The sequence below is a fragment of the Galeopterus variegatus genome, unplaced genomic scaffold (assembly GCF_000696425.1).
Source record: "Galeopterus variegatus unplaced genomic scaffold, G_variegatus-3.0.2 Scaffold1111, whole genome shotgun sequence".
In the NCBI taxonomy this organism is placed as follows: domain Eukaryota; kingdom Metazoa; phylum Chordata; class Mammalia; order Dermoptera; family Cynocephalidae; genus Galeopterus; species Galeopterus variegatus.
The window spans coordinates 110,840-124,455 of NW_007727222.1; positions in this window are offsets into that span (position 1 = coordinate 110,840).

Sequence of the window (13,616 nt, forward strand, 5' to 3'; positions counted from 1 at the left end):
CACCTTAACCAACTGCAGCCCAGAGAGACGGAGCAACTTACCTGAGGTTGCACAGCTGATCCAAAACTGAAACTCGTTTCTCAACATTCATCCATCCTCTCAACATCTCTTAAGCACCTACCAGTTGAGAGGCATTATGCTAGCCCAGGTTAAAAGAAGATTAATAAAAGCCCCTGCCTTAGAGGAACTTGCAGTCTGGAGGGTATGGGGGGTGCCTAAGTGAAAACCAGTAAGTGCAATAAAGTGTTGGAGGTGCTACTGTAGTGGTATATAAGTGATATTGTGGGGACCTGGGGTGTTCTTGAGGCGGTAGCAGCAGGCGTCCTTATTCTTAGCATGTTCTGAATAAATGGAAGTTATCTCCTGGGGTCTAGAGGCTCCCCAGGCATGAAAGGAGCAGGGGAAGGCTGGCAAGTGGGGATAGAGCCAATCTGGGGTCAAGGGGTGGCTAGGCTGCCCACACTCATTTGGGTTCCCTGGCTTTCACAGGCCAGTGAAGGGGTTGGCTACTGTCGTGTCCTGCCCCTGCCTGAAGTCAGTCTCCCCTCCCCCACCACAGACAGCCTGATGACTTCCCCTGATCCAGGTACCATGAAAGCTTTCCTCAGCTGAGAAACACATGCCAATTGCTAACCCAGAACCTCCTGATTATCCCAAACGTCACTCATTCATGTTCAACCTTTATTGTCATGTCACATTGTCATTGCATAGGGACCGTTAGATACTTAAGATTTTTCTTCAAATCAAATCTAAATCAGCTCACTTTCTTCTTTTCCTAACCTCAAGCAATAACATCCTTGACCTCATAGCTTTTGTGTGCTAATTCTACTTTTTATAATTCAGATGCAAGTAAAATATAACTACGAAAAGGTAAACATTTGTCTGCGTGCCATCAAAGCCCATCCTCTGATGGCTTGCAGGGCATCCTCTAGGAAACCCAGGTCAGCACTTATGCCTCTCACTGCACTGCAGCTGGAAGGCTTGAAGTTCCCCCAAAGCCAGTGAGCGCGAAAACCAATGTGGCTACTTCCCCAATTTCTAGCACTCCTGGTCTCATAATTCCACCTCTCTTGGCCCATCAGGCAGGAGAGAGAAGGGAACAGATTAAAGAGTCTGTCCCTCCTCTGCCCTAGACCAGGCAGAGCACACTGGGCATTTTCTGCCCCGGTACCCTCCTGCCTGGTGGGCTGGGGGCAGGTAGCCAGCTCCTGATCTCCTCACTGAACTGGCAATGAAGGAAGGTAGCCCCCATCCAGAGAATGGACTTATTGCAACAGGGAAGGGGTGCCCTAGAAGTGAGCCAAGCTGCACCTATACACCCCTTCCATGCCAGGTAGAGAGGTCCACAAGGGGGGTATTCCCAAGACAAAGGCCTTGGAGAGAAGGGATTTGCAGAACTTTGCGTGGGAGCTCATCCTCACCACAACCTGAGAAGTGGGTGCTATTTTTACTCACTCCACAGACACAGACAAAGCAATTGCTGAAGATCTCAGAGAGGGAAAGAGGCCCAGTCAGAATGAGAACCCAGGTCTTCTAAATGTATACCTTCCCTGCAGTCTTTTGGGAACACCACGACATCCTCTAAAACACTTTCAAGCAGTATGGGTGTGCAGGGGGGTCCTTATTTAGCAAAGAGGACCAGATACTTCCCAGTGCTGGGGGCTGGGAGAGCCAAGAGAGGAGACGCTGGCCCAACTCTGCAGGGAGCCGGGCTGCCAGCACACAGCCCTCTGCTTCGGGCCAGGGCAGTGTGTGCTGTTGTCACACGCTGGCGCTCTGTGGGGAGGGGAAACAAATCTCTGTTTTGTCATGTTTTCCATTTTATGTGGTAGAAATACTCTTGCCATGGCTGACTTCCACTACCAATGTGACGTCCCTGAATGCAGAATTGGGAAGAGATGCGCAGTTAGCCCCCCCCGGGTTTGCACCAGCAGGCTCTCGCACACCACTGGCCAGAGGTGCAGAAGGTGGAGGCCTTCCGGTGGAGGGGACACTGTCCTAGACTGGGAGTCAGAAACCCATGTCTAGGGACAAACTTCTGGTGCCTGAGAGAGGGCAGGAGGCTGGACAGAGAGGGCAGGAGGCTGGACAGTTTCCCTGGAGGGGAAGAGAGAAGGGTTCAGACCAGAAAACTTGAGTCGAGACTTGCCTGTCCAGCCACTGCCACTCTGAGCCAATCAGGCTCAGCCAGCTGGGTGCTCTGCTGCTAGCAACAGCTCCTGACTTGGCAAATATTATGAGGCATGTTGCTAAGGACAGCCTCCCAACAACCCAGAGGGTAAAAGGCAACTTCTAGGGGAAAGTTCCCAGGATTCCTACACCCTGGGAATGTAGGCTCAAAGCTCCAGCAGGAACTCCTGGACTTGAAGACAGGGTGGGGGTTCTATGGACCAGGGTGGGGGTTCTCTCCCTCTCAACTCTCTCACACAAGCCTCCCTCCCTGGCCCATCTGGGAGCCCTGTCTTGGGCTAGGGGTTGGGACTGAGATTCTACCGCTGTCCCCAAGGAACTTCAGTCTAAGAGAAGGACAGTATTTTCAAAATTGCAGGTTACAACCCACCAGTAGATTGTGAAATCTATGTAATGGGTCTCAACCAGCACAAGAGAGTATATCACAGGCAGTGAGGGCAATATTGCACCATGAAATTTTGTTCCGTGTGTGTGTGTGTGTGTGTGTGTGTGTGTGTGTGTGTGTGTATGTGTAGAACTATGATATAAAATGAATTTATTGCTAAGGATCATTGTCCAAAAAAATTTAAGAAACTCACTGATGGAGGAGGTGGTCCCCACACCCGAACACACACAAACCAAAGAAAATAAGACCAGAACCAGGAGCCACATTAGATATCAGGACCAGGGGATAAAAGATAGGAGTTTGGTCTGGAAAGCATTTCCAGAGGAGAGAAGTAATGAAAAACAGAGTTAGAAGAGGGAACATTTATCTAGTCTATCTTGAAAGTTAAGAAATTCTCCTAATATCTGATCTAATCCCTAAACCCACTGATGTGTGCTCTCACCCCACCCACTCCTCAAAAGGAAAAACCATGGTTCCCTGCTTCAAGTAACCACCTTTCCTGAGTCATGACAGTGACAAGGTCAGGAAGCAGCTGTTGGATCCAGGGAGAGTCAGGTCAGCTGGGCTGGGGAAAAGCAGGCAGCAGCATGCTGGGCACAGGCCAGGGCCTGCCGTGGGCCAGTGCAGAACCGTGTGCAGACCTGGTGCTGGCCCTTGGGGAATGCAAACTCTAGTTCAGAAGATCAAAATAACACACAACTAGAGAGCAACCCAACAGCAAATACAACCCATATTTTGTAGAATGACAGAGCAATGAGACCTAACAGATCATCTTGTCCAACTCTCTTATTTCACTGCAGGTGAAACTAAGGCCCAGAGAGGGTGAACAATCTGCCAAGGACACACAACAAGGGTGGGGCTACAACCCACTAAACTGGGACTCATTTCATCTTGCAATGTGGACAGCCTAGAACAAATCCAAAGACTAGGATAGAGACATACAGAAGAGGACATCAACACCCCGTTTCAGTCAAGCTCATTAATGCTATCATTCACCCATCAACATTGACCGGGCACTTCTCAGTGCCAAGCACTGTGCTGGTGCTTCAGATGCAATGAATAATCCCCTCTAAGGAAGGATGGAGCACACCTGCTATCCTCCAGGGAAGGAGACTAGCTCTGCGATCTTGCTGATCTGCTGCAGCCTCCTTTGCTGTCAGGAATCTCTCAGGTCTAGGCTCACTCCTGCCTGCTGCAACATCAGCCCAATTCCTCCTGGCCTGGCCTGGCAGGTGAGGAGGGTGCCTGTGCTGCCCAGGGCCCTCTCCCAGCTTCTGAGTCAGCCCAGTCCATTGTTCTGACAACTTGGCCTGCTAAGGTGGCATGAAAGCCCAGGGAGCTGTGCCCACTGAGGATGGAGAGGGGACAGAGAGGGGGAACTAGAGCAGGAAGATGTTGGGTGGGGGAGTATAGGGGATAGAACATGCAGATCCCACCCACTGCCTGGCTTCTTAAAGTCTAGGCCTGTTGTTTTTAAGACGTGGAGGGAAAAGATCCTAAGCCTTGTAGCACTTTCTTTTCTTTGTACAAATAATACAAAGTCATTGTTGAAAATTTTAGAAAAACAGATAATAAAATTATAAAAAATAAAACTCTTTCAAAAAACTACCAACTAGAGGCAGTCACTATTAACATTTTGATGCTTATCCTTCCAGACTTTTCCATACGCCACTAGCTTTCGATATTATTCAGTCAATATATACTATGTGCCAGGAACTGCACTAGGCACTGGGGATATAGCAGTAAACAAAACGGATAAAAAGCCATGCCCTCATGGAGTCTGCATTTCATGATTATGTACATGTGTGTATGTATACATACAAACATGTCTAGTATAGCAATATATTTTACTGTAGCATAAGCTTCATTTAATATCAATATGTATTTTCCACAAGTGTGATCATATCACACATATGGAATTAAGCAGGTTTTCTCCCATCTGCGTCAATAAATAAACCCTTAGATTACTGTGAGTGGCTCAGAGTACTCCCTACAGTGGGTTCTCAAGGATTTTCACTAAGTCCACTGCCTGATTTCTTTCCCAGAGGAGACCTGAGCCTTGCCCTGGAAGCCCCATCTGATCACACACACACACATGCGTGCATGCACACACTGGAGTCTCTGGGAGCCAGCCAGTGGCTCACCCAACAGTGCAGTCTAGTCTGGTCCTGGTCCCAGACACCTTTCCAGGATTTTCCAGGGCACAGACTCATTCTCTGCCTTGCCTTCCTGGCAGGAGCAAGAGCCTGGTTTCTCCCACTCTCGACTCCCCCTGCAGGTGGCCAGGGTTCTCACAACCCAGACAAAGCCTGGGAGCCAGGCATTCATTGTTCATGATCTTCCTGGAAGCCCCTTCTCTGCCACCACCTCCCTGGTGCCTGATGTGGGGATAAGGCCAGAGGCCCCCAAATGAGGACTCAAAGCACTGGTGATTCCCACACCTTTTGGAGGGCTGTGAGAAGTCCCAGCTGGCCCTAGACCAACCTGGGAAAATTCACAGTTTTTTTTTAACTCTTAGGATCCTGGAGATGCCTTGGGCAGAGCACAAACGTGAGGCTGAGAATCAGGAAGAGAGGGACCCTACAAGCTGATGGTTAAGATCAGGGGTCAGACTGTACTGCTTCAGGTGCTGTCTCCACTACTGCCCAGCCTCAGGCAAGTGACTTCCCCTCTCTGTGCCGCCCTCTGCCTTCCCATCTATAATAAGGGGATAATAATTCCTCTTTCATAGGGCCGTTGTATATGTTACACAAGATGATACATGTAAAGTGCTCAGAACAGTGCCTAGCGCGGGGGGTGTCCACCAACTATTAGCTTCTGTTGTTATGGCCATCTTCTGAGGCCACCTCACCCACAAGGCTTAGACTGCCAGAGGCTGACTTTCCTGGGTCTCCTCTCACTCTCACTGTTATCTGAGGACAGCTGTCCCTTCTGACCCCCTGTGTCAAGAGACAGTGAGAAGGGGGAGGGGGTGAGCATGTAGGGATGTGTATATGAATATGTGGAGCTGTAGTGTAGGGAACTAGGGGCAGGAGTGTGAACAGTGCAGAGATCCCTAGGGTCACGTGGGACTACATGTGTGTGCACAAAGAATAGTGTGGGGCTGTGAAAGTGTGGCTTGCGTGTGGATGTGGGGGGGTGTGAGTGTGCAGCCTCTGTGAACGTCTATCGTGGGTGCGTGTGCACATCAGCATGGAAGGGCGTGTGAATGTGTATCGGGGTGTGTTATGAATGCGTGAGAGCGGGGTTCATGAGGGTTGGGTGTGCATGTTTACCTCCCCCGCCCCCACCCCAGCCACACATCTCTTTCCAAGGGGGCTTCATCAGAGACAAAAGTACCCGAAGCTGAGGGGACAGTACCCCAACTCTGTTAACAGACTCAATGTTTTTCTCTTTCAAAGCTTTCACGCTTCCTGAAGAAAAGCTGCTGGCTAAACCCAGCCCAGCCTTAAACCCGCCCCTCTGATCGAAACTCGGGAAGGAAACCAGCACCAGCCATCCCTGCCCTGCACCCCACCCCTGCCCAGGAGTGCCGCGCCCCCACCTCCAGCTCCCTGCATGGCCCACACTCTCCTCCCTGCTCTCCCCAGCCTCTCTGAGGGTTCCCGGGGCAGCTCCCAGGCACTGACAAGAAGTTTAAGCCCCTCTCCAGGCTCTGAGAACACTTTGCTACCTGCCCAGGCAGGCCCCACCTCGGGACAGCAGGCAACTCCCAGCCAGAGGGAAACTGAGGGCTTGTGGGGGACGCTTCAGAGCCCAAAGCCAGCCCTCTCACAGGAGGCAGGCGCTCCACCCACCCTGCAGCTCTTCAAGAAAGCAAGNAGAGACAGTGAGAAGGGGGAGGGGGTGAGCATGTAGGGATGTGTATATGAATATGTGGAGCTGTAGTGTAGGGAACTAGGGGCAGGAGTGTGAACAGTGCAGAGATCCCTAGGGTCACGTGGGACTACATGTGTGTGCACAAAGAATAGTGTGGGGCTGTGAAAGTGTGGCTTGCGTGTGGATGTGGGGGGGTGTGAGTGTGCAGCCTCTGTGAACGTCTATCGTGGGTGCGTGTGCACATCAGCATGGAAGGGCGTGTGAATGTGTATCGGGGTGTGTTATGAATGCGTGAGAGCGGGGTTCATGAGGGTTGGGTGTGCATGTTTACCTCCCCCGCCCCCACCCCAGCCACACATCTCTTTCCAAGGGGGCTTCATCAGAGACAAAAGTACCCGAAGCTGAGGGGACAGTACCCCAACTCTGTTAACAGACTCAATGTTTTTCTCTTTCAAAGCTTTCACGCTTCCTGAAGAAAAGCTGCTGGCTAAACCCAGCCCAGCCTTAAACCCGCCCCTCTGATCGAAACTCGGGAAGGAAACCAGCACCAGCCATCCCTGCCCTGCACCCCACCCCTGCCCAGGAGTGCCGCGCCCCCACCTCCAGCTTCCTGCATGGCCCACACTCTCCTCCCTGCTCTCCCCAGCCTCTCTGAGGGTTCCCGGGGCAGCTCCCAGGCACTGACAAGAAGTTTAAGCCCCTCTCCAGGCTCTGAGAACACTTTGCTACCTGCCCAGGCAGGCCCCACCTCAGGACAGCAGGCAACTCCCGGCCAGAAGGAAACTGAGGGCTTGTGGGGGACGCTTCAGAGCCCACAGCCAGCCCTCTCACAGGAGGCAGGCGCTCCACCCACCCTGCAGCTCTTCAAGAAAGCAAGATCAGGAAAGAGGGATGGGTGGGGAAGAGATCTCAGGGAGAAAGGGCCACTCAGAAGCAGGGGTTGTGTATCAAAAGAGAGCCTTCCTTTCATTCAGGAGTTCTAAAACAGACCGTTCTTCCACGAAGCTGTCTCAGTTGTTAATACTATTATATGTGTTAAGAATAATTATCGTTTAATTTACGACCATTGTAGTACATGCCAGGTGCTTTATATACCATACCTCTAATTAACCCCATTTTATAGATGGGGAAACTGAGACTCGGGTTAAATCATTTGTCCTAGATCGGGACAGCAGGCAACTCCCAGCCAGAGGGAAACTGAGGGCTTGTGGGGGACGCTTCAGAGCCCAAAGCCAGCCCTCTCACAGGAGGCAGGCGCTCCACCCACCCTGCAGCTCTTCAAGAAAGCAAGATCAGGAAAGAGGGATGGGTGGGGAAGAGATCTCAGGGAGAAAGGGCCACTCAGAAGCAGGGGTTGTGTATCAAAAGAGAGCCTTCCTTTCATTCAGGAGTTCTAAAACAGACCGTTCTTCCACGAAGCTGTCTCAGTTGTTAATACTATTATATGTGTTAAGAATAATTATCGTTTAATTTACGACCATTGTAGTACATGCCAGGTGCTTTATATACCATACCTCTAATTAACCCCATTTTATAGATGGGGAAACTGAGACTCGGGTTAAATCATTTGTCCTAGATCATACAACCAGTGGTGGCAGAGTCGAGGTTAGAACCCTGGTCGGTCTGTAAAGCCTTCCTAAGGTCTGTTTGTATCTGTCTGTTTCTTCTCCAGGAAGGATGCGGAAAATCCAAAGAGAAATAAACATGCTCAGTCTAGGTGGGGCAACTAGAGGAACAGTGGGCTGGGCAGTTAGCAAAGACTTCCAGCGAAAGGGAGTGTGGAAGGACCTCAGGACGATAGGAGGAGGGATTGTTGGGTGGAAAAAGGAAAGGATGAGGAGGGTGCTGGAGGCCATTGTGCCACCTGGCTGGTGAGGACAGGGGCACAGTTGCATGCAGCATGGCAGAGTTGGGTTTGGAGATGGTGGAAATGGAGGCCTGTAGCTAAGCCCCCAAGTACCTGTGCCTTCATGCCCTAAAGAGGCCTAAGACGCCTGCCTCTTAGCCACTACTGGGCCAGGGGTCTCAGACCCCAAGGAGTCCAGATGCTGAGCAGCTTCCTAGGCAACCAAGCACATCCAAACTCTGGAATGTGCCAGGGCTTCATTCCTCAAGCTACTTCATTCCCAGCAACAGGGAGGAGTGTGCAAGCCCCAGGCCTCTGGGCAGGGGAAACTCAGTAGGACTCCAGAGTGACCAGCCAAGGTGCCCAAAGGGGCAGGCACAGAGGAAAAAGGGCACCTGGCTGGAGATTCAAGAGAGAGGGGGTGGAAAGGGACCAGGGAATGTAGGGAAGGTAGGAGAGATGGCAGGGCAGGGTAAATGAAGAACGTGAGGGAATGACATTGGAACGTGCTGAAGCCGGGCTGGGGCAGAACACTTTGAGGACGGTACAAAGCAAATCTCACCTGGGACCCCCACCTCCAGCCCCGTCTCAGCCTCCCTAGGCCCAGCTAAGTTCCAGGAAGAATCAATGCCAAAAAACACAAGGGAAGTACAGCATCAGTTCCACAAAACCCTTGTTCTCTCTCTGGGACTCTACTCCAGGGAAGGGGAAGTGACAAGTGTCACTCACAGCCCCAGGCCTCAAAGGCCTTTTGCAAGAGGGAGGTACATAAACTGCACTGACTCCCCACCACCCCACCACCCAGCTTTGAAAGTTCCTTGGCAAGTCTGGTTCACCACCAGGGTAAGGGGCTGGGAACACAGCAAGGGGGGCCTGAAGTTAGACCCCTAAAACGATCCATGAAAGGACAAAGTAAATAAGCAGTGTACTAGGTCAAGGAGCCCAGGTCAGGCAGAGACAGGTTGTCCCATAGAGGCTGGCAAATAGTCAAGACAACTTTTCTAGAGGTCCCTCCCACACTTGGAACCCCACACCCCCTGGGAGTCTTTTTGTGCCAAACCACAGACCACGGAGCCTCCATTCTCTGGGACATCTCAGAAGGACCCTGCTCTCTAGAGGGTGGGGTTGGGGGTCCTGATACATTATTTTCAAACTCACTTAACACCTGTTGATTTGGAGGGCCAGAGAGACTAGAAACATTAATCCAACCCCATGGGAGCCGTGTGTAAAGTGAGGAGAAAGGTCGCTGCCTGCGAGTTATTGTGATGATTATGTGAGGCATTTAGCACATGTCTGGCACAGTCGTTACTTGTGGGAGGGAGCAGCAAAGACAGGATCCTAACACCTACAGATGGGGTAGAGAAGTGGCAGACGATTCTCTCGCCACCCCAAGGCTACTGAAGAGGGTGCCCAAACACCCTCTGGTGCTGGCCAGGGCAGGCTAGCCAGTTCATTTGCATGTCATTTGCATGTGCTCTGTCTGGCCACTGATGCTCGTCACTCCTGTCACTTCAGAGCCTCTAGGTCATACATTGTTTCTATCTCTTCCTCACGACCCTTTCTGGACTCTTGAGGGGCTGGAGGTCCTGGAAGGAAGACGAGAACCCCAAGTTGGGGGTAAGGGGTCTGAGGTTGTACCAGGTGGCATCTGAAAAGGGCCTGTGTGCCTGCTAGTGGCAGGAAACCGGGCTTAGGGTGACCCCTACAGGGCAATCCCAGGATGAAGAGAGGAGAAGAGGAACGTGCTGGCTCCTCCCGGCTCCCACGAGCAGCAGCCCAGCCCCTTTGCCTCCAACGGTTCCCCAGTGCTCCCTGGCTCCAAGGAGTCTGGGGGCAGTCCCCCACAGATCTTGACAGAATCCGGAAACTCACATCCCACCCCAATTAGCCCCAAGACAAAGGGAACATTTGGGAGCTCTGGGCTGTAGGCAACACCCATCTAGATACCACTGGATCTCCCCCAGTGCCAACCTTGGGCACCACACACCCCCATCCTGCAGCCCAGCAGCAGAGGGATTGTGTTTTTACTTTGGGAAGAATTCAGGGAACAGAGAGAATTGCCAAGAACCAGAGAGAACTTCTCACAAGCTGTCCTGAAGGTGGGCCCATCAAGGTCTCTCCGGCCAGGTCCCCACCCCACGGGCAATGAAGCCAGTGAGAATGGGCCACAGCTAGCAGCATTGAGGGCAGACCACAGGAGGACTTCCCCACAGCAGTGGGGCTATTTGGGGCCCATAGAAGACACCTAGCTCCCTTCCCATCCAGTCTAGTCCATCTGGGAGAGAAAGAGCGGAGGAAATGCAGCGACGGCAACATTTGAATAGGGAAAACACAATGTCAAAAATGCTCTGAGCCTGCAGTTTGCTTGTTGACATACACGAATGCTCATGCCTTCGCCGCTGGGCTCCCTCCACCCACCGCCCCTGCCTTGGCTCGGCGTGTGAATGGGGGCAGAAGGGAGGGTAGGACAGAAGGGTGTGTGTGTGAACAAGTGAAGTCATTCTCTCTGGGTGGCTCCTTTTAATTAGCACCCTGAAAAACTCCCAGCCAGCAAAATTGAGTCTTGCCAACTGGGAGCCCTTCCCTTCTGGCTCATCCAGGCCCTGGGGGCAGAAAAGGGGCAGGAAATCTGAGAGCAAGGAAGGAGTCTGTTGAGGGCCTGGACATTTGAGAAGGGCTTCCCAGTCCTCTGAGGACCCTTTGGCAGGACACGGCCACACTTGAGAGCCAATTGGCCTCTGGGAAGCTTGGGTTGAGTTGTTTCAGAGCAAGGGAGTGGAGGTTGGCAAAGCACTGGTGGAATCATCCCCTTGCCCCCAGCTCCGCCAGAGACACTAACCCCTGAGAGTGACATGTGTCCAGCCCTGGAAGTTATACTACAGGACATTACATCAAGGTCCAGACTAGGCAAGGCATTTGGGCCTCCCTCTGGCCATTTAAGTTGGACCCAACATTCTAAGCAAAGAGTCACATGGTCCCTTATGGCCAAACCACAGAATCCAGTCCCCAAACCTGGAGAAGAAAGTTTACTCCATGAGGGGACAGAGCAAGCCTCATCCACCTTCCCTCCAGACCCCTAGCCCCCCAGTCCAGAGGCCATCCCTTCAGCTTGCCCATGCCCCTCCTCTCCCTCAAAACCCTCCTCCAGAAAACTGCCTGGTAAGCCTCCCAGAATCTGTGAGACCCTTCTGGCCTGGTATGCTCAGGCTCCATCCTTTGGTGTGTCCCCAATTGCCTGGATCTGACGCCCTCCTTCCCCATCAGGCTGGGAGTTCCAGAGGATAGGGCCTGGGTCCTTCCTCGCTCTGGTCTCCAACCCCAGCCCCTAGGGCCAGACAGTTCACGGAAGGGGTGCAGACCTGCTCACTGTGAAAATGGACAGTGCAGGGCAGGTGGTGGGAGCACTGAGATTTGGGGCTTTTCTGGATAGGGAGGCAGGAGCCCCAGTTGCAGTTCCACTGCTGCTTGTGACCTCAGATGTGGGGCTCTCCATCTTGGGTCTAGACTCGGGAAACTTGGGGCTCCCTTCCAGCTCTGACAGTCTTTCCTACTAAAATTATCTAGTATCCTAAAGTGTTCATTGGAGGAGGGGACACTAGGGCAACGGGAAAACACTAAGTGGAAGACCAGGGTGGTGCGACCATGGTTTAACAGGAATGGATTCTCACTCTAAGGGCTGGGAGCTTTCCCTGGCTCTGGAGAACCATTTGCAAAGGTCCCCACCTCTGGGAAGGGGTGAGGGTCCAGCAAGAGCTGGGGATGGAAGCACAAGGCAGAGCAGAGGGAGGCTGCCTGACATCTGTCAGACGCTGAAGGTATCCCCCTTCTGGCTGCTTCTAGGGTTAAGCAGCCAAATCCCCAGCACCAGAACCCACCAGCCCAGAGAGGACTGGTGGGGACAGGACTGCCCCTGGCGACATCCAAACCCTCCCCAGAAAGCCAGGCCATATGCCCTCCCACCAGCACACAGGGTACGAAACCTTGGGGGGCCCCACACTGGGGCTCAGGCTGTTGGGAGAGGGTGGGGCCTGGTTTCAGGTGACAATGGAGAAAGGATGGGGTGACTGCTCTTGGGGACAGAGAGGGGCGTGTTGGAAGAAGGAACGCGTCCTGTCCCTGGGGCTGAGTGGGAGCCTGAGCACAGCAGGCACCGCCCGATGCGGAGGCCTCCACCCCCCCGCCCAGCTGGGCTGCCTGTTCCCAGCACACCCTGAGCAGTAAAACTCGCTTTTACAGTTGTTGCGGGGGTTACTGTTTTCCTTGGCGGGGGGGGGCTGTTTGCATCTACGTATCTTTGTGCAAATACACCTGTGTTGATGTGCACCTGGTCCTTGCACATGTATTGATGTCTGAGGTTGTGCGTGTGTGTGCATCTGTGTGTATCCATGAGTATGTTGTGTGGCTGTATCCAGATGGAAGATCATTTCAGCTACCATTTGCTGAGTTATTTCAATGTACCTGGCATTTTCCAGGTGTGTTTCCTGTAATCTTCACAACAATTCCTATCCCCATTTTACAGATAGGGAAACAAAGTTGGAGAAATTTGATAATTGACCCAAAATCAGATAAGTAGTAAGGTATGGAGCTGGGATGCTTGCCTCTACTGCTGAAAGTGTCTCTCTGTGCGTTCGAACATATCTGAGTATGTGTACGAGAATCTGGACATAACATCTGCACCTCTGTCTGTGTGTATCAGTGTGTCTGTGCGTATCTGTGTGTGTCCCTGTTGAGGCCCAAGCACAGGTGAGGCTGGCCAGGGTTCGAACATATCTGAGTATGTGTACGAGAATCTGGACATAACATCTGCACCTCTGTCTGTGTGTATCGGTGTGTCTGTGCGTATCTGTGTGTGTCCCTGTTGAGGCCCAAGCACAGGTGAGGCTGGCCAGCAGCTGGGGTCATCAGAGTCTTAGCATCAAAGACCCTCCTCCCAAGTATAATGACTATTTCTGAAACAGAAAACAGCGTGTGGTGTGGCTGACTCTGGACAGACATCTCTGCCATCAAGACTGCTGCAGGAAATGCCAGTGTGGGCCGGCATGGTCCCTTAGCCTGGCAAACAAGACAGTCTGTTCCCTTCAAGGAGAGACTGAGCGCCCCGCAGAGACAACCTGGGAAGAGCTCAGAGAGGGGCGAGAAGGAACCAGAGCGGAGGCTACTCCCCTGTCAGCGGCTGGCCGGGCCTCCTGTCCCTTAACAAGCAGGTGGGAGTGGCGGGGACGGATCCCCCGGGAGAGCTGCTGAGACTTCTGGGCTCGACCCCCCCGAGAGCCCTGTGCTCTGTCTCCTACAGCCTCGCCCCGGAGGCAGAGACCATGGGACCGGGCTGTGTGCCGGGCCGGGGTCTCCCGGGGCTGCAAGGGGGCCTGGGAACCG